This window comes from Euleptes europaea, chromosome 4, assembly GCF_029931775.1.
Source record: "Euleptes europaea isolate rEulEur1 chromosome 4, rEulEur1.hap1, whole genome shotgun sequence".
Classification (NCBI taxonomy): Eukaryota; Metazoa; Chordata; class Lepidosauria; order Squamata; family Sphaerodactylidae; genus Euleptes; species Euleptes europaea.
In genome coordinates, this window is record NC_079315.1 from 73802851 (window position 1) to 73826338 (window position 23488).

Here is a 23488-nt window from a genome sequence, read left to right on the forward strand (position 1 = left end):
GTTGCTAGCTCCCAGTTGGGAAATACCAGGAGATTTTGGGGGTGGAGCCTGAGGAGGGCGGGGTTTGGATAGGGGAGGGACTTCAATGTCATAGAGTTCAATTGCCAAAGTGGCCATTTTTTCCAGGGGAACTGATCTCTGCCACCAGGAGATCAATTGTGATTGTGGGAGATCTCCAGCCACCACCTAAGTCCTAAGAGCTTTGTTTCAGATAATTGACATGAACAAAGACCTCAGAAACCCAGGAGGAAAATAAACCTTAGTAACTGTTTTATAGTGGTCTGCTTCATGGAAGTGGGAACAATCCATATATTTGAGCCAGCGTGGTGTAGTGGTTTAGAGTGGTGGACTTTAATCTGGAGAATTGGGTTTGATTCCCCACTCCTCCACATAAGCGGGGGACTCTAATCTGGTGAACCAGTTTGTCTCCCCACTTCTCCACATGAAGCCTGCTGCGTGATGTTGGGCCATTCACACTTCTCTGAACTCTCTCAGCCCCACCTACCTCACAAGGTGTCTGTTGTGGAGAGAGGAAGGGAAGGAGATTGTAAGCCGCTTTGAGTTTCCTTAAAAAGGTAGAGCAATTCGGATTATAAAAACCAAGTCGTTGTCTTCTTCTTCGACTGAAATAGGCAACCATTTCTCGTGCACTTTCCCATGCATGCAGAGATCTGTTGGAGCGACTGCATTTCCCAATTGATACAACTAACCACATGAAAAACTTAACTACTGTAGCTTAATGCATAATTCTTTGGTATTCATATTTTAACACAGGACTAAATTATTCCTTATTGTCCTCAGTGGAAATAAAGTGTAAGAGTGGGAACCCTAATTTGCTGACAGTGGATAGTTGCAGATTACAAGATACCAGTTACATTACATAGAAATCGTACATATTCCACTATTGTTCATAAAATTCTGCCAACTCAGAGAAAATTGAGTCAAATAACCTTATACAGTCATTTATAGGCAAATTTATATTCCATGGCCATACATTTTCTTTTAATGCTTTCCCAATTATTTCGTGATATTCATCGGTCAGAAGGTCATAGCTGTAATTAAAAAGACATATGCTACTCTTGGATGAACCTTAACATGGAGGCTTAATGTAAAGCATCACTTCATAAAGATATCTCAGAAATTCCTGGATGGAATTAGAGGGGTAAAACAGAGCAGAGATTACTATTGCCAGAAGGGAAAAGATGCCACTAGTTCAATATCTTTTAGAAGGCTTGAGATTGTGTGTTACTTGGTCATTTTTGTATCATAATGAAGAGCCCAGTCCATAACCCTCTTGCCCTGTAGTAGCGTCATTGCTTTTGCTGGCTTGTTCTATAGTAGATGGTTTGTGTTTTGCTGCACAAAGTGACTATTCAACTTGACTTCAATGAAACCATTTTGCAGTGTTTTTTGTGTGTACTGTATCCTAAATCTAAAACTTGGACATAAATCCCTCAGCCACAGGCATCCTTAATGAAGGTGATATAACTGCTAAGGGAAACTTGAGCTCAATTTTGAACTATGTAATTTGGGTAGTCCCCACTACCCTATCCTATGCTACTGGAATGTCCATTACCCCCTTAGCCAGTCAGCATTTGGGATTGGGTTAGATTATTTTTTAGTTTTCTCAGATTGGCTTTTAACATTTTTGGTCTGCTTTATGATGTATAGGATTGCCCACCTCCAGGTTCTAACTGGAGATCTCCTGCTATTACAGCTGATTTCCAGGTGATAGAGATCAGTTCACCTGGAAAAAATGGCCACTTTGGCAATTGGACTCTATGGCCTTGAAGTCCCTCCCCAAACTCCACCCTCCTCAGGCTCCGCCCCCAAAACCTCCAGGTATTTCTCAACCTGGAGCTGGCAACCCAAATGATGTACCATGGACGAGGTGGTATAAACAGGCCTGTCCTCTGATTACTTAGTCCATAACTAGGGATGACAGGAATCATGTGGGTTGTTAGGAAGAAGATGGGGCTAATTGATGTGCAACTGGAGACATCTAACAATTAAAGGCCCTTCATTCAACTGAGCCAAAAAGTGGGTGGAAGAGGGGTGCTAAGCAGCATCAATCAGCTCCTTAGTTGTCTGTGCAGCACACTCAGGGAGGGGGATGAGGCCTGGCATCTTTCAGCATAGTTATAATGAGTAGTCTAAGATAAACCAAACTAGCAAGGATTCTGGCCAAGTTTGGAGCAAGGGTGGTGTTGCTCAAATGTTGGTAGCTAGAAGGATGCCTTACTTGCTATGAGCCCCAGGGTGCTTGACCAGTCCTATATTATTTCTTCATGAGGCAGTCAAAAATAATCCTCTACCTGAGACGATTGTAGGAGATCCAACAATTCCTGGTTGACCTTCAAAAGCAACCTGCTAAACTCATGTTGTCTCAATTGGAAGGTGGGGGGGGGCAGTAAGTGGCATGTGAAAGGCAGAATTCACTTTAAAGTTACCCTGCCTAGCTTTCCTATTGGTTGGACCCTGTTTCAGCACTGTCAATAGCCTCTCATGCCACATGTGAACAAAAGGGCTGGTTATAACACCTATGGCTCTAAGAACCATTAATAAATTTATTACTACAATTATACTTTTCCAACTTTTATGTTAGGTGCACGACATTTCTTACCATCTGCCAAGGATAGACTGCATCTCCAACTATTGTCGATTTGTACAAGATCCATTCTTCTTAATTTAAGTTGCATTTTGTACCATCTATACAGTCTGTTTCAGGGATCTCCTCTTAACTGGTTGTTACAGAACATTTCTTTCTTGGGTGAATGCATGTACTTACTTCCATACTTCAATCATGATATTACAATTTGGTTTCCCCATTGTTATCAAAATTTCTGTTTTGCTAAATATGCAGTCACTAAGATAAAACTGACATCTCAAGCAAGCTTTTTACTCTTAGGAGATTCTCTTGATTAGGAATATTTTTGTAAGCTGCTGTTTTTGGGAAGATATTAAAAGTAATTCTTCATTTGGTCCTATTGCTGATACACAATAATGAATGAATTATTAATTGTTATCAATATTCATTAGGATTTTCTGTTCCTTTAAGCAGAGGAGTGAATCCAAAGGTATCACAATCCTGTTTCTCTAGGTGGATTTTCAAAATGGGTAGCTATAACTGGAAGGAAAGATAATGAAAAGGTAATCAAGTATCAAGTTTCAGTGAAAAACTAATAACCTCTTTCATGTTTCTTTCCTTCTATAAAACATTAGTTTATGGTTGCTGCTGCAGACAGGACTCTAGTCTTAACAGATTAATGATTCAATCTGGTATGCACATGAGAATCTATAAGCAACATTCTGTCATTTCTCCATAAGTGGAATTCCTATTAAAGTCAGTTGGGGGAGGGTTAGTATTTAATTCTGTATTTGAATATGTTCAGGCATGTGTTAGCCAAAATATGAGTTCTGTATCCAAGATTTCCATGACTTTCAGATATCTATCCTATAAACATGTGCTCAAAAGAAAGGTCCCATTATTTCAGTGGGATTTTTGGGGGGATTAGGGGGGCAGTCAACTGAAAACTCAAATCTTTAGTAAGTAAGTTATCCGGGTTGTGTGACTGTGGTCTTGGTATTTTCTTTCCTGACATTTCACCCGAGCTGTGGCAGGCATCTTCAGAGGAGTAACACTGAAGAACAGTGTCTCTTCAGTGTTACTCCTCTGAAGATGCCTGCCACAGCTGTGGGCGAAATGTCAGGAAAGAAAATACCAAGACCATGGTCACACAACCCGGATAACCTACAAGAACCAATGAACTCTGACCGTGAAAGCCTTCGACAATATTTAGTAAGTAACCTTTAATCTTTAAAAAAATCACTTTAGGGTTCTTAAAAGTTCTTGGGAGCTGGGCTCTGCAAATGTAGAAAAGTATACCATATGTCTCGTCCAGCGCCTGGAGCTCGGCCCCCAGGCCCCTTTTGAGTAGTGACAACAGCACACCATACATAGGTGCTTTTAAGACAATTGTGAATCCTGTAAAAAGCATCAGGGACCCTGACTGTGCATACAGAGTTAATATATATGCACTTGTATGTTTGTAAGAGTGGATCAGACCTGTTAAATGCATGGAGATGAATACAGGGCCAGTGGATGTGATACTGCTCTACTAACTCCTAGCTGGTAAATTAGGACAGGATTCAAACTGTGATTCACTCCACTGGCTATACATACAACCAAACTACATTTGTTCACTTCAGAAGTATGCATATTCTGCTTCTTCAAAAACATGAAGCATCTTACACAACAAGAATAAACCCCAATAATACATAATCACACCCTAATGAAATGCCATTATCTGAACCCTCAAAAGACAATGCCAAATCAATCAGATACCCATAAATACTAGATAGTTTATATTTGCCAAATCAGATACTGATAAACCATAGAAAGTTCAGATCTGTAGGTATTCAAATGTATGTGTCAATGTTCCCTCAAAACGTATTCATGCTGGAAGAAGTACCAGGCTACATCTGCACTAGTTTGGATCCAAGGATTGGTTTTGCATGAAATGTACACCAGTGTGCTAATAATGACCTATATGACCTATTTCAGTGGTTCCCAAACTATTTTGGGCCACCACCTCATCTCCATAAACTCATCTCCAATGTCCCCTACCCTACCCTGTTAAAAACATTATTCAGAATAGTGGTTTGTACAAACTACTAAAGAAGATAATAACAACTTTCAAAACACTAACAAGTAATTGCACTTTTATTCAAAAGTCAATTAAAACACCAGCTTTTCAGTGATACCAAGGTCTGATGAACATTTAGCAAAACTCTTAGATACCACATCTAGTAGCTACTTCACTTTTCAGTAAATTCTTAATGTGATTGATGTGCTTGATGAAGTTATACCAGTTTCCCAAGATGTGGTTTAAAGTCACTTAGCAGGAGTCCTAAATCACCACATTTAGTAATCTGGAGTAGATTTCTTTGCTTGGAGAGAAGTTGGATGAGTTCAGCTCTGGACTGCTGCCTCCGAACTCGATGTGTATCTCGGAGGTGGCAGGTGGCGCAGAGCTGAATGTTGGGTTCGACCAAGCTGAGTGTTCAGCTCTGTGCCACCTGCCATCTCTGAGACCCATGTGGAGTTTGGAGGTGGTGTGGAATTTTTCAAGTTTCGTGTTTAATAGACCCGAACATTTTTGAACTTTCAAAAAATCCCCGGTATGGGGATTCAGCATTTTTGGATTTTTCAAATATTTCTGGGTCTATTAAACCTGAACTTGACAAATACCAAAAAAATATGGTGAACACATCTAGTCCATAGTGTAGGATAGCAATCAGAAATTTCTTGCTGTAACCAAAACTCTTGGTATGATTTCTTAAACTTTGGCTTCAGCTCAATGATCTTTTGTAGATCAATCAGTTCTTCCTCCACTACCCCAACTTCCTCAGTATTGAAAATAGATTTATAACCCAATCTGGAATATCCAGCAGAAGAAGGTCCTGAAATCACTCAGATATATCTTCATGCAGCATATCCAAATGGTCACAAAAAACATGCAGATCATAATCTTGTATCCCTCCTTTTTCTTCTAGCTCATACCGTCTTGAAAATTGGCATAGCTTGCAATGGCCTATATTGCATTTGAATAGAGTTAACTTTGAAATAAATGCAGAGATGACATATTTGGCATTAATAAGATCGACCTCATTTTCATGCAAATTCAGATTCATTTCATTGAACTTTGCAACAGTTGTGATAAATTAAGCAATGTCATGCCTGATCTCTTTGAATTCATCCCTGAGTAAAGCATTCATATGTTCAAAAAACTCCACAATGTTGTCAAAAAGGTCATAAAAGCAACTCACACAGTTATCATTTGATAGCCAATGAACCTCATTATGAAGCAACAAACGTTCAGAATCTTCATCATTCTCAACACAAAGCTCCCGGAATAGTCAATCATTGAGAACATGGGGTTTAATTTTATCCACTGCAGTAATGACAGTGTGCAGGTGAACTGCACTAATGACTTGTGCAGGTGAACTGGGGTAAACTGGGTTTTTTTGCAACCAGATGTTGGCAATGAATGACACAGTGAAGGGTAAAGACATTTGGCACTGCTTTTTTCAAGTAGGGAACACGCCCATGGTAGCAAGCAGTCATTGACGGTGTAGCATCAGCTGCACAAGCAAGTATGTTAGTAAGCAGAATTTCCTTGTCTTTGAAGAACTGTCAACAACATGTATACTGACATCCCCTTTAATATCTGTTCTTAGTTGCTTTCCAATAACAACTCTTGAGACAAACTTTCATCTTTATAAAGTGCACATAAATGAGATGCAAAGATTATTTGCCAGGCAAAATGGACTAATCCAGCTGTAATGCAAATTCTATTGTCCTTAGTATGCTACACAGTATATCTTCCATGTTTTCAGCCATTTCATTTGTGTCTTGGCACTGAATTGTTGCTGAAAGGAATTATCTTAATTATAGCATGTGGTGACTTACACAAAGCAGTACTCCGAACTTCACTAACTGCTGGTAGGATGAGTTTTTCACCAGTTGTATGTGGCTTTCCAGACTTCGCAATCATCAATGAAATGCTGTATGAGACATGCAAACCATCAATGTTTTGTAATGAAGCACTGTAAAACAAGCTTGGCAGTCCTTCAGTGTCCTTCAGTGTTACTCCTCTGAAGATGCCTGCCACAGCTGCTGGCGAAATGTCAGGAAAGAAAATACCAAGACCACGGTCACACAGCCCGGATAACCTACAAGAACCGAAGCTTGGCAGTGTTGGCCACTTTTGAAATTTGTCATGAAGTGATTAAAAAAAGTTAAATTCTCATCTGCCTTGTCAGGATGTGCTTCTTTAATGTTCAGTCAATCTGGGAAAAACTCCCAATAAAATATGAAAGGTCTTTTCTAATGAGGTCTTTTCTTTAATTTTAGTACTGCAGTTCTGAATAAAGACAATGTGTTTTTATAAAGGTTTGTCTATTTTTTTATTTTTTTACAAAACATATACCCAATCCCTCCCAATATTTATGTTTATGTGCCATAATTTCCTTCTTATTATGGGCATTTTTATTATTTATACTCTAAATTTTCCTTCAGTTACCCAATTTTTTCTTTTACCACCCGAATTTTTTTCATTAATATTTTTCCTATTTGAAAATAGTTATTGATAAATTGCAAATCCTTATGTGAAAATTAATATTGGGTGGGATGTGAGAAAATTAACACTTATATAGGTAAAAAGCACACTTCATCATCAACAGGTTCAGTAACTGAGAACACAGGAAAATAAATACCACACTCAATACTATTAAGTTAAAGGCTTACCAGCAAAAACTTGAAAAATGACAAAGCCAAAGACACATACGGTAATTACAGTGTCTCAAAACATGTTATACTGGTCTGACTAGTGTTCTCATGGCATATTTACTAAAAAATTCCACAAATTTCCACTAGATTTCCGCACTATGCAGAGGCAGAAACTTGGAGTACCATTTGCCAAAATGGAGCCATAGCCTGGTCAATTAGCCTGTAAATAAGTGAACATGGTCAAAGGGGCCCATCTCCAGTGCCCCTTTGCTGCCTCTTAGCATCCCCCTCTTAGCATTGCCTCTTAGCATCCCCTTAGGTAATCCCACCCACCCCCAGAGGGCAGTACTGGTCTATATAGCAGATGAGTCTCAATGCCGAGGCAGCATCTTCTTAGTAGCTATGTCAGGTTGTCTTGAACCAAGCTGTTCCTGATAGAGACAGTGTGTGTTTCAGCCCTTCTTCCCACGGTCTACTTGTGGTAGCTCCCAGTGTTACAGACTGACTAACAGTTATCTTATAAAGACAGATGAACTACAAAAACCCAAAACAATTAATAGTCTCAAACTAGTTTTTTTTTAATTGTTTTTACAGTAGAGAAATCACAGTCACTATGGAGCAAAATTTCATTGAATAACTCCTAGGTATAACAAATGAACTGAGCTGTATGGAGAGTTTTGTTTTGTATGGATAGTTTTATATTTCCAGCATACTCTGTTTTTTTTCTTACAATTGACAGTGCCATCTGGAGGTCTTTGAAACCTTCAGAATAGTTCAAGTTTGGGGACAACAAGAAGATTTCCATGTGAATATTTGACTTTACTATTCACTTGATGTTAAATTCTTGCTAACTAAGTAACCATGATGAAGTATGTGGAAATAAATGAATGAGTTTCATTTGCTGAATGAGTTTCTTTCATGTCCAGGAGACAAGAGTGCAAGCCTATTAGCATAATACTAGTTTTGATGAATGATTACTTAGATACATTGTTATTTCAGCCATCCATTTTTATAGGTCAAGATTGGTGTGTGTGTGTGTGTGTGTGTGTGCACTGTCAAGTCACAGCTGACTTATGGCGACCCCCGCAGGGTTTTCAAGGCAAGAGATGTTCAGAGGGGTTTGCCATTGCCTGCCTCCGTATGGGCTGACAGAACTCAGAGAGGACTTTGACTAGCCCAAGGTTACCCAGCAGGATTTATGTGGAGGAGTAGGGAATAGAACCTGGTTTGACAGATTAGAGTCCGCCGCTCTTAACCATTATGCCATGCTAGCTCTTACTTGCCTCTTTTGAAAGTGTCATAACTCATTACGTTCCTAGATCACTTTGGAGGAGCACGTTTGGCTTATTTTGCAGACTGGTTGTTCTTATGTATTAAATGTAATGTTCTCCATTGGGATGATTAGCAGCAATAAGTTCTTCTTGGGAAAGTTTGAGAAGCTGTACTCCACCCAAACCTTAGAATGGTTTGCAGCAGCTGGAATGGATTCCACAATGTAGCCCAAGCATGTGTAGCATGGCCTTCCTCTGCATACTCTGACACTTCTAGTGTTTTGATGGAGTGATGATGTTGCAGCACTGGAGAACTCCAGCCATGAGTAGGGTTGCCAGGCCACTCTTCTCCACCGGCGGGAGGTTTTTTGGGGTGGAGCCTGAGGAAGGCAGGGTTTGGGGAGGGGAGGGACTTCAATGCCATAAAGTCCAATTGCCAAAGCGGCCATTTTCTCCAGGGGAACTGATCTCTATCAGCTGGAGATCAGTTGTAATAGCAGGAGATCTCCAGCTAGTACCTGGAGGTTGGCAACCCTAGCCATCTCAAAAATGTTTCCACTCCAACTGGAAACTGTGATTCTAGCCCTCAGGTTCCACTTGGAGGTTCCACTCCACCGTGTTTGGTTTCAGTTCATGTGTCACTGGTTTTAGCTTAAACTGATTTTCCATTTTAAGTGTATATTGCAAGTAAAGTCCACAGCAAAATCAATTGTGAAATGTGTACCTAAACCCTGATATCAGAAAAGCAGGGTTCTGAGAGGATTGCTAATTTCACACATACTGTTTTCATTTTCTGTTATCAAATAAAAATGAAAGTATATGAAGTGAGGATTTGCCATAAGCTGAAAAACAGCAGATCTTTGAACTTCTTCACATTATGTAATTTACACAAAAAGTATTCCTGACTGTTCTTGAGCAAGCAACAACAGTGCCAGCTTTAATATGTGAAGTGAGCAAATATGAATACAGCCAGTGAGGGCTCCAAGGCTTATAGTGTGTGTGAGGGTGGGGGTTGATGGGATATTTAAATGGAAACCTCAAGCATTAAAAGGGAAAACTCAAGCATTTATGCTGAAGCCTAAATCACCACCAAAGTTAAAGCCCAGCCAATAAAGTATGCAAACCAAACTTGTCTACCAGAGGTGTGGTGAAGCCTCCTGTCAGTAAAGGCCTTGATCTTAAAGGATCCATTGTCAGTAGGAACCCCGAGAATTGTAATTTTCATTGTCAGAGGCAAAGGTAGAGATTTCTCTTGTGTTTAAACTTTTCAGGCTTTTCAGTAGAATCTTGGAAAACCCTTGATATTCCCTAAGATTTATCCAAATGTACTAGGAAAAAATTAATGATTAATTGTAACTGGAATGCTTCTTCCAGATACTGTCATCCACATAATCACTCATGGCCATATCTATCCATTGTATCTCGTTCAAGAATATCGGGGCCTCATTTGTAGACAGCATATGTTCTGTACACTTAGCCTAGACTTATAAATAGCTACCCTCCTGTGGTTAGTAACTATTCTCTCCAGGTCACCTGGCAGAGAAGACTGACAGAAGTTGTTTTTATTAGTCCACAAACACCTAATGCAGGTGTGTCCAGACATGTGGGCAAGTGAATATTTTGTGAGCTAACGACTTCTGTGGACTCACTTGAAAAACTGCCGTAGACAAAATGCTGAAGCTTTCTGCCTTTACTTTGGAAGGCTATTTTCGAGATTGACCACCACTACCTTATTCGATACCGAGGATAATAGTCTTGTGTGCTACAATGAAGGAAAAATGGAGCTGGATTTACAAATGAAATGGAAAAGTTCAATCCCCTCTTCTCTGAAAATGTCAAGTTCACAACCAGAAACTGCTTCTGAGTGCATTTTTAACTGGTGTGAAGTGACAGATTGCAGAGGCTGCTTTTGGAAATGCTGGAGGGCTCTAATTTTTTACAAGAGTGAATGGGTCTGGTGCAATTGCTGAGTGTTTTCCTTGTGCTTTCTCTTTTCTTATAGAATTTGTTTGGCATTTAGAATTGTTGCCCTCGGTCACAAAAAACGAGAAGCACATAAGGTGGTAACTTCCGTTGGATTAACTGCAGTGGTTTCACCCATGTAAAAGGGGAGATTTTACATTTCTCTCCATAACTTCCTCGCCTCACTGCCTGTTCAAACTTGTAAGGGTCATGAACTAAAAAAACATCGAAACTGGAGAGGCATAAGTGATGAAACCCTCATAAAAGTATTACAATGCCCGATACCAATACTGTTTAAGAAAACAATATTCTTTGGCAACTATTTATAATACTTAACATTTAATCAGTAGCTTAGCACTTGTTTCCCTTTTTATAGCGCACAACAGAGAAGAGTTGAAGTAGTTTGTTTTGACAGCCTGGTCAAACCTACTTTTATCTTGACTATCTATATCTGTGTCATAAAAGCACAGGTAGCACCTCTTGTGGTTGTCAAGAATTTCTTTAGCTCATGAACCAGCTGACCTTTAGCTGCTTGACTAATTAATTGATTAAAATTGCATATTTTCAAAAGCTCACTATCTTTTCAACATAACGGGTAAATAATAGTTAAATCAACACAAAGTTACCACTCATTAACAGCATGAAATATTTTAATGTTTAATGACAAGGTACCTCACCAAAGACTCTGGAGTGAACATAGAAGTCATGGGATAAGAGGATGAGTTCTCTTATGGATTAAAAATTTGTTAAATGACAGGAAGCAAAGAGTAGGAATAAACTGACAGTTCTTACAATGGAGGGAAATAGGTAGTGGGGTCCCACAAGGATCAGTATTGGGGCTGGTACTATTTAATTTGCTCATAAATGATCTAGAACTGCGTTGAGTAATGTAGTGGCCAAGTTTACAGATGACCAGAAAGAAATTGAAAATGCCCCTGTATAGATCTATGGTGTGGTCTCATTTGGGATACTATGTACAATTCTGATCACCATATCTCAAAAAGGGCATCACAGAACTGAAAGAAGAACAGAAGAGGGCAACCAAAATGATTAGGGGGTTGGAGCACCTTCTCTATGAGGAAAGGCTAAAGAGTCTGGGATTTTTCAGTTTAGGAAAGAGATGACTAAGGGGAACATGACAGAGGTTTATAAAATTATGCATGGGGTGGGGAGAATACTAAAATACTAGAACTTGAGGTCATCCAATGAAGCTGATGGGCAGTAGATTCAGGATGGCCAAAGTAAATCCTTCTTTAGACAGGGAGTAATGAAAATGTGGAATTTGCTGCCAGAGGATGTAGTGATGGCCACAGGCATAGACAGCTTTAAACGGGGATTAGGCAAATTCATGGAGGATAGGTTTACCAGTGGCTACTAGCCATGGTGGCTAAGGGGAACCTCCATGTTCAGAGGCAGTCAACCTCTGAATCCCAGTGCCTGGAGGCAACATCAGGGGAAGGCCTCAGCCTCTATACCCTGTTTCTGGCCCTCCAGAGGAACTGCTCAGCTCCTGTGTGACACAGGATGCTGGACTAGATGGTCCATTGGTCCAGTACAGCAGGGCTCTTCTTATGTGCTTAATGTTTAATATTGTTTGTTGGATTTTCATCCCATCCTTCTTCCAAGAAGCCCAGGGCAGCATGCATAGTAGGGCCATGGTAGAGCATCTGCTTTGCAGGCAGAAAATTTCAGATTAAACCCCCATCATCTCCAGCTAAAAGAATCAGGTAGTAGGTAATTGAAAGATCTCGGCTTGAGACCCTGGACAGCTTCTGCCAGTCGGATTAGACAGTACTAACCTTGTAACACAAATGGTCTGACTCTGAATAAGGCAGCGAAATGTACAGGCTTAACTCCCCCCCATTTTATCCTCACAACAACCTTCATGGCAGAACTTCATGGCAGAGTGGGGATGTAAATTGGACCTCCCTGCTACTAAATTGGGTGACAGATCCTATCTAAATGGGGATGACATTTTTCTTCAGGACTTATAGCATCTGTGGACATTTGCCACAAGGAAAAATAGATCCCTGTCCTAAAGGATCATGTAATCTATTACAGTGGTAAAACAACATAGGAAGGAGGTTAACAAAGTTAATTCAGAATATATATGATACAAGAGCATAAAGTGGTGTTAGACATGCTAAGGTCTGTATCATATGTTAAAAACCACATATTTTCACCAACTTTTTGTACTGAACCATTTATGTTTTCCAACTTTCCAAGTCATAAGCAAATCTGGGCACAACAGACCATGTCTGGAAGAATAAGAATATGTTTCTGGTCAGCCTATGGCACACCAATTTCATCATAATTTAACTTTCTTCCAGTTTTTCTTCCCTTATTTATATTCCAAAGGTACTTTATGAAGAGAAAGTAATGAAATAGGTTCATATGTACAAGTGAAAGATCCTTCAGTTCTATTGTTTCATACTGAACAATTATCGGCTTCACCTGCCATACATGATAATACATAGTTTGGGGAATTAGATGTAATCAATATGATTATTACACGAAGCTCATTTTTAAACCAAGCATGCAAGAGCAATGTCCAGAAATGTAGTCAAGTGGAGGAGGATGGATAAGCATACTGAGTTGAGACAAGATGCTAGTTGGAAATAACAAAGGTCTATAAAGGTTTGATTTGCCTGTATTGGGGGTGTGTGACCATTATTCTACCTGTTTAGGCAAAGAACTTAGACGTAAAGCACAGCCATGGCCTGCTTTTTGAAAAACAGGTTTTTAGAAGTGCCCACTGTCATTTACATCTACCATGAAGACTCTCCTCCCTCCACTCCTTACCTGACCTTGCCATGCTGGTCCATACTTCTATAATTTCCAGTCTTGTATATTGTACATAAGTCACTCTGGAGCTTCAGATGGTGCAAAAACACAGCTTACCATCTGGTCAGGGTGACTGCATGCAACATATTACATTAGATGCCCGTTTGTGTCAGATTTCAAGCTGCAAGATGGTTTAGATGAGTAGAGAGGGCTAAGTTAGGTCCAAGGTCAGGGGAATCAAAGATAAGAAGAGATTGCAGATCAATAGAAGCAACATCAAGTCAGGCCAGAAATCTCAATCCACAGAAAGCAGTTCAGGAATAAATAGAAGCAATGTAAGATCAAACAAAGAGCCAGGATCAGTAAGACCAAGGAAAGGCAAGATGTGAGACAGGGCCGATCAGCATACCCTGAGGCAGGGCAGCTACCAGGGCCCAGGGCTTCTGGCATTCTACTGCTGGCACCCTCACCCCCCATTCACTTATTGCTAGTGCCCTGCTACATTTTATTATTTATTCAGTGCCACTGGGTAAAGGGGTCCAGGTAGTAGTGAGTATGGGTACTGTGAGAGTTCACAAGTGGGCAGGAGAAGGATACATAGGGTTGCTAGCTCCAGTTTGGGAAATACCTGGAGATCTTGGGGGCAGAGCCTGAGGAGGGTGGGGTTTGGAGAGGGGAGGGGCTTCAATGCCATAGAGTCCAATTGCCAAAGAGGCCATTTTCTCCAGGTGAACTGATCTCTATGTGCTGGCGATCAGTTGTAATAGTGAGAGATCGCCAGCCACCACCTGGAGGTTGGTAGCCCTAAAGACACAGAGGAAGGTGGGAGGCATGCAGGTGGGTGGGAGAGAAGGATGCATTTGTGGAGGCCTGGTGGTGGGTAGAAGAGGAAAGGGAGGGCTGGAGAACTCTGTCCGGGGCCCCTCAAAACCTGGAACTTGCCCTGACATGTGGTCAAACACAAGCAGAAGTCTGATGCTAGGAAGTCTGGTGCTCTTTCTCTCTCTTTCTGTTCCCCACCCCAGCACCCTCTCTTTGTCTGTCCCCCCTGCCAAGGCTACTCTTGCCACTCCCCCACTCATCCCATCTTCCGCCCATCCCCATCTTTCCCCCAACACATCTCCATCTTCCCTCCACCACATCCCCATCTTCCCCACTATATACCATCTTCCTTTCATCCCAGCTTCCCCTCACCACATCTCATCTTCCACCATCTTTCCCCATCTCTCCCCCATCCCACCTTCCTCCCCACCACATCCCATCTCCCTCCCAACACCCAATGTGACTCACCTTGGACCCCAGCCGCGGCGGTGTTGGTGTCTGGAAGCCCGGAGCGGGCCCCAGAATGGCTCTCAGCAACTGCCACTGCTGTGGCCAGGCCCACAGCAGCTCCCGGCTGTGAGTTTGCTGATAAAAAGGGACCACTTTATAAACAGACTGGGGCATGGAATTCTAGACAAAGGAACATTCCAAAGGAGTGCTGCTAACAAAAGTTTTAACATTCACAAATCCATAAAGATGGCAAGGCAATCAGATATCAGATATTATCAAAATCAAAATCAAAATCCAGAGCAAAGACAACTAGGGATTAACTTGGAGAAGGTAACCTCCATTCTACAAAACACTAGAAGAAGTGGCATTTAAAAAACAATTAAAAGATCAGTCCTAAACAGATCTACTCAGAATCAACATAGTGTTTCAGGACAATGATCTACTAAATGGAGATCCAGTGGACATTGTTATAAAATCTGATGCCAAACAATGTAGTGTGCAAACACTCAGCAGAATCCCCACACTTCTAATCTAAAAGGTGGAATTTGAGCTTCAGGAGATGATAGACCTTGGCATAATTAACTATATAACGGAGCCTACCTCCTGGTGCACACGAATGGTTCTGATCATCAAGTAAAATTGTAACATATGCATCTTTGTATATCTTTGAAAGCTTAATGGAACTCTGGTCAGAGGAAGAGATGTGCTTCCAGCTCTTGGGGAACTTTTCCCCAAAGGTTTCCATTTTAAATTACAAGTGCTTCTGCAATTTTCCAAATAAAGAAAGGTGACAGATCTCCTCAGAGATGGGAAATAGTAATTGTATTCATGGATGTCATCCTCATATATAGCACATATTAATGTACAACCATGATAAAACACTGACTAGTATCTTGAATGAAATCCATGACTCTTGACTAAAGTTAAACAAAGATAAGTGCACTTTGTGACAAGGAGAAATAGAGTTCTTGGGATAAGCAATACACAAGAAAGGACAAGACTATGCACAGGGAAGGTAAATGCTAACATTACAGAATTGGGACACTTTCTGAGAATGGTGTACTATCTAGCTCAATATTTGCAAAACATTTCAATAGTTGTACAATCACTTCATAGGCTACTGAAATCCCCCACATCCTGGGTCTGGGCAACAGATCAAGAAGCTGCCTTTACAAAATTAAAGGATATGATCGCTAATGCTCCAATTTTACAGTTTTGTGATGCCAAGAATCCTACAACAGTCAGTGCCGATGCAAGCAGCTACAGACTGAGTGAAATGCCATTGCAGTTACACAATTCAGAATGGATGCCAGTTGCTTTCTGTTCCAGGACCCTTACTAGAGTGTACCTTGTTGATCACGGACAACTGAGTGAATTAGAAGACCTGTTAACAAAGGGGAACCATATCGTCATGCCACAGTTTATGAGGAAAGAAATTTTCGGCAATATACCAAGGGCATCAAATAAATGCCACAGACAGCATGATGGTCTGGTATTGGGAATGATATCAAGAGCAAAATTTTGTCCTGCAACGGCAGCAGAAGAAATAGATCAACACAATGGAAAAAAAACCTTTAATCATAACATCCACACCCACTAGGCTTGGAAATGGCTAGCAGCCAAACTGTAAACTACAAGGTACACAAAATTTGGACTGAGATACTCCCTTTGCCCATGTAATGAGTAGGTGCTGTGCCAATGAAGGTTCTATTACCACAGAACACTGGTGACAGGTGTGAAAAAACTATTTTGTTCAGGTGCTTGAGCCTTAATCAGAGGAGCTAAGGCTGGCATCTGTGTGAAGTGTCGTCTGGGAAGAGGGAGTCAGGGCAGCACTGTGTTCCCAGTGGGCTGTACAGCCTGACATCCCTTTCTTCAGTGTTGTTGGACAATTCTGCCGACATACATTGCACTGCTTTTAACTTTTTATTGCTGCTTTTATTGATTGTTCAAGAACTCCTTTAAGCTGTGAAGAAAGGCTATATACATTTAGTAAATAAATAAATAAATATACGAGTAAGAGCAAGCTATTGATTTGCTTCCATGTCTATGAATATGCTGAAGCAAATAGATTTCCGAAGAGGTTCAGTTGCCAATGAAGCTTCATGTGGCAGCCAGGAACAGATCTATGGCTGGAAAATGAACGTTGTGCATTGTTGTTGTGTGTGCCTTTTCTTCTTGTATGTGAATAAACACCACTGTAAAGTATTGCCCACCTTCCCATTTATGCATACAAATGCTACGTAGTAAAGAGAGAGCAGGTGACCACAAATGACATTTATGGAGATGTGTGAAGAAATTTTAAACAATTGCTTAAATGCATTTGAAAGTGTTGAGATGGGTAGTTAACATGCACAAATAATGATTTTCCATTAAGCTGTCTCTTTAAAGACATAAGAACGATTCACTTGATGGGAAACAGCACAATAAGTGCTGGCTTATTACTTAAGATAGCCGAACTGATGCAATGAAACCTGTGCTTATTGTGCTTTCAGTACACAAAGGGCAATGCATGTACTTCCATTTTAATTAGTTTCATTTCCAGTGAAAGAGGAAAGTATAAAAAGAAGCCAAGGAAACAGCAGGAGTGATACATGGAAGATCAAGGACAGATCTTAAACATTTATTTTGAACTATTTGCAGCACTTCTGAATCTGTGTAACCCCCCAGCTTCTGTTTTACACAACATTTGTACATGCCCTTTGCCTCAAAAAAAAAAAAAAAAAAAAGCTAAATGCAGCAGTTATATTCCACTTACAGCTCAGAACAGCTACCTAGATACTTAATGTAACAGCCTTATGAGTGGATCTGCCAAAGATTTCTCGGCCCTGCCTTTTGAAGAACCGAACTGTGTTCCTCTTGTAATGTCCCTTTGTAGAATTCAGAATGTTTCAGCAATGACTGTATTGGTAGAGGCCATGAACAGAAGGAGCACTTTGGTCAGGGCTAGAGGACTGTAGGAAAAGGAGAACAAACATAAAGTGTGTGTTGGAATGGAAAGTTGGACTGGAGCTTGAAAATGCTTGAAACCATAGCCAAGGCATTTAATGAATATAAAACCTTCACATTGCCAGAACATTTTCATAATTTCCTCTGCAAGCACAAAAGGTAGGAACATGGTTATAAGAAGTTACTTAGAGTGCCACATTCTAGTTAGTGTTCCACTCACCAAGATCCATAGAATAGAATTGTGTTACTATCTAATAGTTGCTTGGTTTTGAGTGTTATGTTGAAAAATAATTCTAACTTACTGATATATTTTCCCTCAGACTTAACAGTATCATTGTTTTTGTTTGTTCGTTTAGAATATATGTAGAGATTGATAATTAAATTTAACCTTAGAGCTGGGTTAAATGAAAAGTTTGACAATTTATGCCTTTATCTGACTTGAATGTAATATTTGGAACATCTACTATGAGGTAGTTTGGTTTAATCCGTTGCTGATATCTTCATCTATGGAAGCAGGCATATCATAGTTATTTTGTAATTTGGTTTGCTTGATCCCTAGTCTCATGAATGCATTTCCTTTTTCAGTAGGGCCTAGACCTTCTTCCTCATAACTGGGTAATTTTATAACCCCTTACCCTTGAAAATAACTTTGAGGCACCTGTTATTTTCAGCAAGAATTATACCAATGTAATGTACCATCCATTGCATCAAACCAAGCAAAGTGAGCAGAGCTAATAAAAAAGATTATTATTATTTTGAGCATCCCAATTCCAATTCCCTGTTCATGTATCCATAGGGTTGCCAGATGGCTTGGAATGGCGGGCAATTGCCCACCAATCCATCGGCTGGCTGACAGCAAAGATCCTGTGTGTGCGTGGCCGTGAGCAACGTGATCCTGTCACTTCTGGTTTACTTCCGGAAAGCTGCAGCATGACAGGACGATTTACCACTCAAATGGGGGTTGAAGTGGTAAATCGTCCCATTGTGCTGTGGTGCTTCCGGAAGTAAACCAGAAGTGACGGGATCATGTTGCTCGGGGGAACTGGCAACCCTACGCATACATTAGAAAATTCTAAATCAAAAACAGTTGTTGGAGGAGATTTTAATGGATACCATGGACTTCCAATCCCTTGCACACATTCTTAATTTCATTCCTTTATAGAGGTTCAGCTGACCCTGTTCATACAACATGATAAGCCAAGAAAGTGCAAATGAAGCAAGCTTTTTTATTTGCTAAAGAATCATTTGCATTTTTTTTGATCTAGAAATTGGCATCTTTTGAACTGCAATATTAAAGAAGAGTTGTGCAATATAGAACATACTGTTCTCTTTATAAAGACAATTTATATTATTAGCCCATCATATTAATTACTGGACAGTACTCTTGCATGCGGGCTATCTTTGTTTTCGTTCTATTGAAGGCAACGGCAAACCACAACTTGCCAAGACATTTTAAAATTTTTCCCCCAATGCTTGATTTTAATCTAACAATAATTATCTGGCAGAACGTGTCCTGCCACAATTGCTAGTCAAGAACCCAGAAGAAGAAGAGTTGGTTTTTATATGCCGACTTTCTCTACCACTTAAGGCAGAATCAAACCAGCTTGCAATCACCTTCCCTTCCTCTCCCCACAACAGACACCCTGTGAGGTGGGTGAGGCTGAGAGAGCATGACTTGCCCATGGTCACCCAGCTGGCTTCGTGTGTAGGAGTGGGAAAACAAATCCAGTTCACCAGATTAGCCTCCGCCGCTCATGTGGAGGAGTGGGGAATCAAACCCAGTTCTCCAGATCAGACTCCACCGCTCCAAACCACTCCTCTTAACTACTACACTATGCTGGCTCTCTCAAATCCCTGCTTTAAGGGAAGAGTGCAGTTTATAAGGTACATTGGGTCTCTCTTTATTTTTAAGTATTTGAGTATGTTGTGTGGGTTTTTCCCCCCTGTGTGAATTCACGTTTCCAGGCTGTGCAGAACAAAACTGTAAGGACTACTTAAACTCGTATTCTATTGATACCTGACCAAATAATTATTTTTAATAAACCCTTACCAATTTGTATTCCTTTCTTTATCTGCAAATATAAATGCAAGCCTCTTACATTTTCATTCTCTTTTTTTAACAGAGTAAAACTTCCTTTTTAGCTGCAAAATACAGTTGGATCTTATTGTAGAGAAAGCCCTACTGAAAGGAACAAAATGTACACTCTGCTTAAAGCTCTGTCCTAGCTACCCTCCCCCCTCAAGCAGGCTAAGAGCCCAGTATGCCAAGTAAAGCTTTGATACATTCTCTGTTCATTTTCAGTAGAATTGCATGAAGTTCCTTGAAACGGATGGAGGTAATATAGCACTATTGTTTAGTGAAGTGCCTTCTAGGTATTTGGGAATGTCTGAAATAATCCTGTTTGCCTTAAAATAGATTTATTTCTTCCTTCAAAAATGTTGTGATCTTAATCCCCTGCACATTCCTTGCCCTCCTGCTTGGCAGGTCATTAAGAAATCAGCTTCAGTATATGTGTTTCACTGCTTTTGCCTCTGTTGTTCATAGCAACATGTTGTGGGGTTTAGCCCTATTATATTACAGTGACTTGTGCTCAGCATTTTCCTTCTTTCCCCCCACTTTTAATCTGTGATAATTATTCTCTAATAATTATAATAAATCTGTGATAATTATTCTGCACCTCTATAAACTGAAAATATCTCACCACTTTCAAATTACCCTAAAGCCATACAAGGTTCTCCAAGGAATGTGCTCACTTTTTAAAAAAAGGATTAGAGGTCAACTCAAAAGGAAGACATAAAGCTATGTTGGTCCATAACAAGATCCTGAGACAAAAAGCAGTGCAATACCTTTTATGACCAACCAAAATAACTCAACAGCATGAAAGCTTCTCCAGAACTCATTTTAATTTAATGTTCTCAGATATTTGTACCTAGGGTTGCCTGGTCCCTCTTCTCTACTTGGGTGAGGTTTTGGGGGCGGAGCCTGAGGAGGGACTTCAATGCCATAGAGTCCAATTGCCAAAGCAGCCATTTTCTCCAGGTGAACTGATCTCTATTGGCTGGAGATCAGTTGCAATAGCAGGAGATCTCCAGCTAGAACCTGGAGGTTAAGCAAAACAAACAACCTGTGCCTTAAGAAATTGGCAGCACGAAGGCTCCACGGAAAATACAGTGCAATAAATTCACAAGCACCATGTAATTTACAAGCATTCAAAAATATTTACTGATCATTAAAGTCATGCCCAAAATGAAACCAGAAGATAGCAAAGCCGAAGTATATTATATAATCATAACAATGGGATATCCAGTGGTTACAAAGATTGCAATTAAATACCAGTGTAACTAGTCCATAGGCAACAGCCTCAAAAAAGTTGCGAAAGCACCCAAAGACGGACCCACCCAGGTTCGCAGCTTAACTGAAGAGCACGAAGTGGTCGTGTCTGTCGGGGGCTTAGAAGACCTTGGAGAAGATCCAAAAGTATTCCCAAAGGAGTATGTATGAGCACATAGCCTCTTTCTCCACCGCTGGAGAAAGAGGCTATGCGCTCATACATACTCCTTTGGGAATACAAGACGTATATTTGGCTGTAAGGTGATTTACCAGCAGCATACAGCACAGTTTGTTATGGAATGCTTATAAAAATGTTTTGAAATGAGCTGATGAAGCCACCATGAAATGTGATGTGACTGGTCTCATGTCCTCTTCCAATACTTTTGGATCTTCTGAGCCCCCGACAGACACGACCCCTTTGTGCTCTTCAGTTAAGCTGTGGAACTGGGCGGGTCCGCCTTCAGGTGCTATCACACCTTTTTTGAGGCTGTTGCCTATGGACTTTAGTTGCGCAGGTATTTAATTGCAATCTTTGTAACCACTGGATATCCCATTGTTATGATGATATAATATACTTTGGCTTTGCTATCTTCTGGTTTCATTTTGGGCATGACTTTAATGATCAGTAAATATTTTTGAATGCTTGTAAATTACATGGTGCTTGTGAATTTATTGCACTGTGTTTTCCATGGAGCCTTCATGCTGCCAAGAACCTGGAGGTTTGCAACCCTATTTAACTCCACTTTCCTCCTCAATGGTGATCCAAAGCAGTTTATACTGTTGTTCTCCCTTCTTCCTCTTCATCACACTGGATGTTAAAAAGAGGACTATGACCTGTGACAGAATGCTGACAAAGAAACCCTACCATGTTTCTATCCACCTTCTGTTTTTTACCGTCCATTATGATGAAGAGTTTTGGAGAACTTGAAGACTTTCAAATACTGTGTTGTGTTATCTTGGTTGGCCTTAAAAGGTATTACATGACTTCTGTTTTTGAACTAACAAAGACATATCACTCTTAAGAAAGCCCAATTTTTTTTGGGGGGGGGGGCTGCATTTAAACATCTACTAGGGAGTTAAATAATGTCATTTTCTCAGACTGGCTGATTGATTGCATTCATTTCCGAGGAAATATAAACAAGTTTTATTTCTAAATTTTATAGTATTGCAGCCGATCCATCTGTCCTGAATATTCATGCACCATCACATAATGAGGCCTGAGTTAGGAACAAATACCCTCTTCTTCGTTTTTATTATGCATGTGGCATACAGGGCAATTTACTACATAACAGATGTAGCTAAGTACCTAGGATCATGTCATGATTCATTCATTTAAAGACAATCTGCTATGGTAATGTAATGTATTTTGTAAAAAAAAAAATCCCACACGTTTGGTACACACCAAAAAGAAAAAAAAGAAGCAGTAACACCTAGTATTTAAAATAATTGGAAGAAATATTTTTCTACTTGTGAAAATCTGGGCCAAACCAAAAACTGTGTTTGTTGGAAGCTCAGAACTACAGCTTAATTCACAATCCTATTCTGCTGATTGAATCCTACTGATTGCATTATCCTGTTCCCCTGACCCCAGGGAGCATGGAGGGTAAAGCTATTCTCCAGACTTCAAATTTTTTTAGTAGTTGTGCCCTTTCTCCAGAAAAACACTGGAAATTTTAATTCTGTAATGAGGAACTTGCAGTCTCCAACTCAGAATTCTTATCACCTTGATTAAACTTCAGTTCTTAGGATTCTTTAGGGGAAGCTATGAAATTCAGACTAGAATGAAGCAAACATAAGTTTGTCTTGTAGATGTATATATCTTTATAGGTACACCCAGTATTCTCATCGTGAAAGGAATGTTTTGGGTGCCATCTAGCTCACTTCATGTTGTGCAGGGTTGCCACCTCCCCCATCTTGCCTCTAGTACGAGTCTGTTGGCCCTGCCTTCCCTTGGCCTGGCTAGGCGCTACCTCTCACACCTTGCACATAGACTCAGCCCTTCTGTCAGAAAGCTGCCCAACCAAGTGTGGGCGGCAGTGGCGGGGGCATCGGCCCACCGGGATGCATCCAGGTGTTCTTAATGGTCAATTTTTGATGCTGTCAGTGTGGTAAATTAGGCTGAGAATGTCTATCTGGCCCGAGGTAACTCAGTGAGTTTCCAGGGCAGAATGGGGATTGGAAGTCCTAGTCTGAAACTCTAACCATTATATCACACTGGCTTTTTTGAGGTGGCTGCTGTTGAACATTAGCAAGCAGCCAGGCCTAGGTGAGCCATGCAAGCCATGCCCTATCAAGTTGCCCCATGAGTCCTCCCTTAAAGGCCAAAACAGTCCTGAAAAGGGCCCTGTGTCCTCCCTCTGCCTTTTACTGACAGTAACCAAGCCTTCTGTGGTTGCCTAGCAGCAACTGCTCAGGGCATCTATTTCTTAAAACTACAGGCACTCCTTTAATCATTTTGGGATCTTTTTTAACCCCCTAGGTTTTTTTAAAAAAGTTTTAAAGATTTTTCTGCAAACCTGGGGCATTGTCCCGGTTTGTAGAAAGACCTGTCTTGTCCATTCACAGGTCCAATCTCTGGATTTAGGTATCCTCAGATTTGGCCAACTTTGCTGTTTGAATATAAAAGTG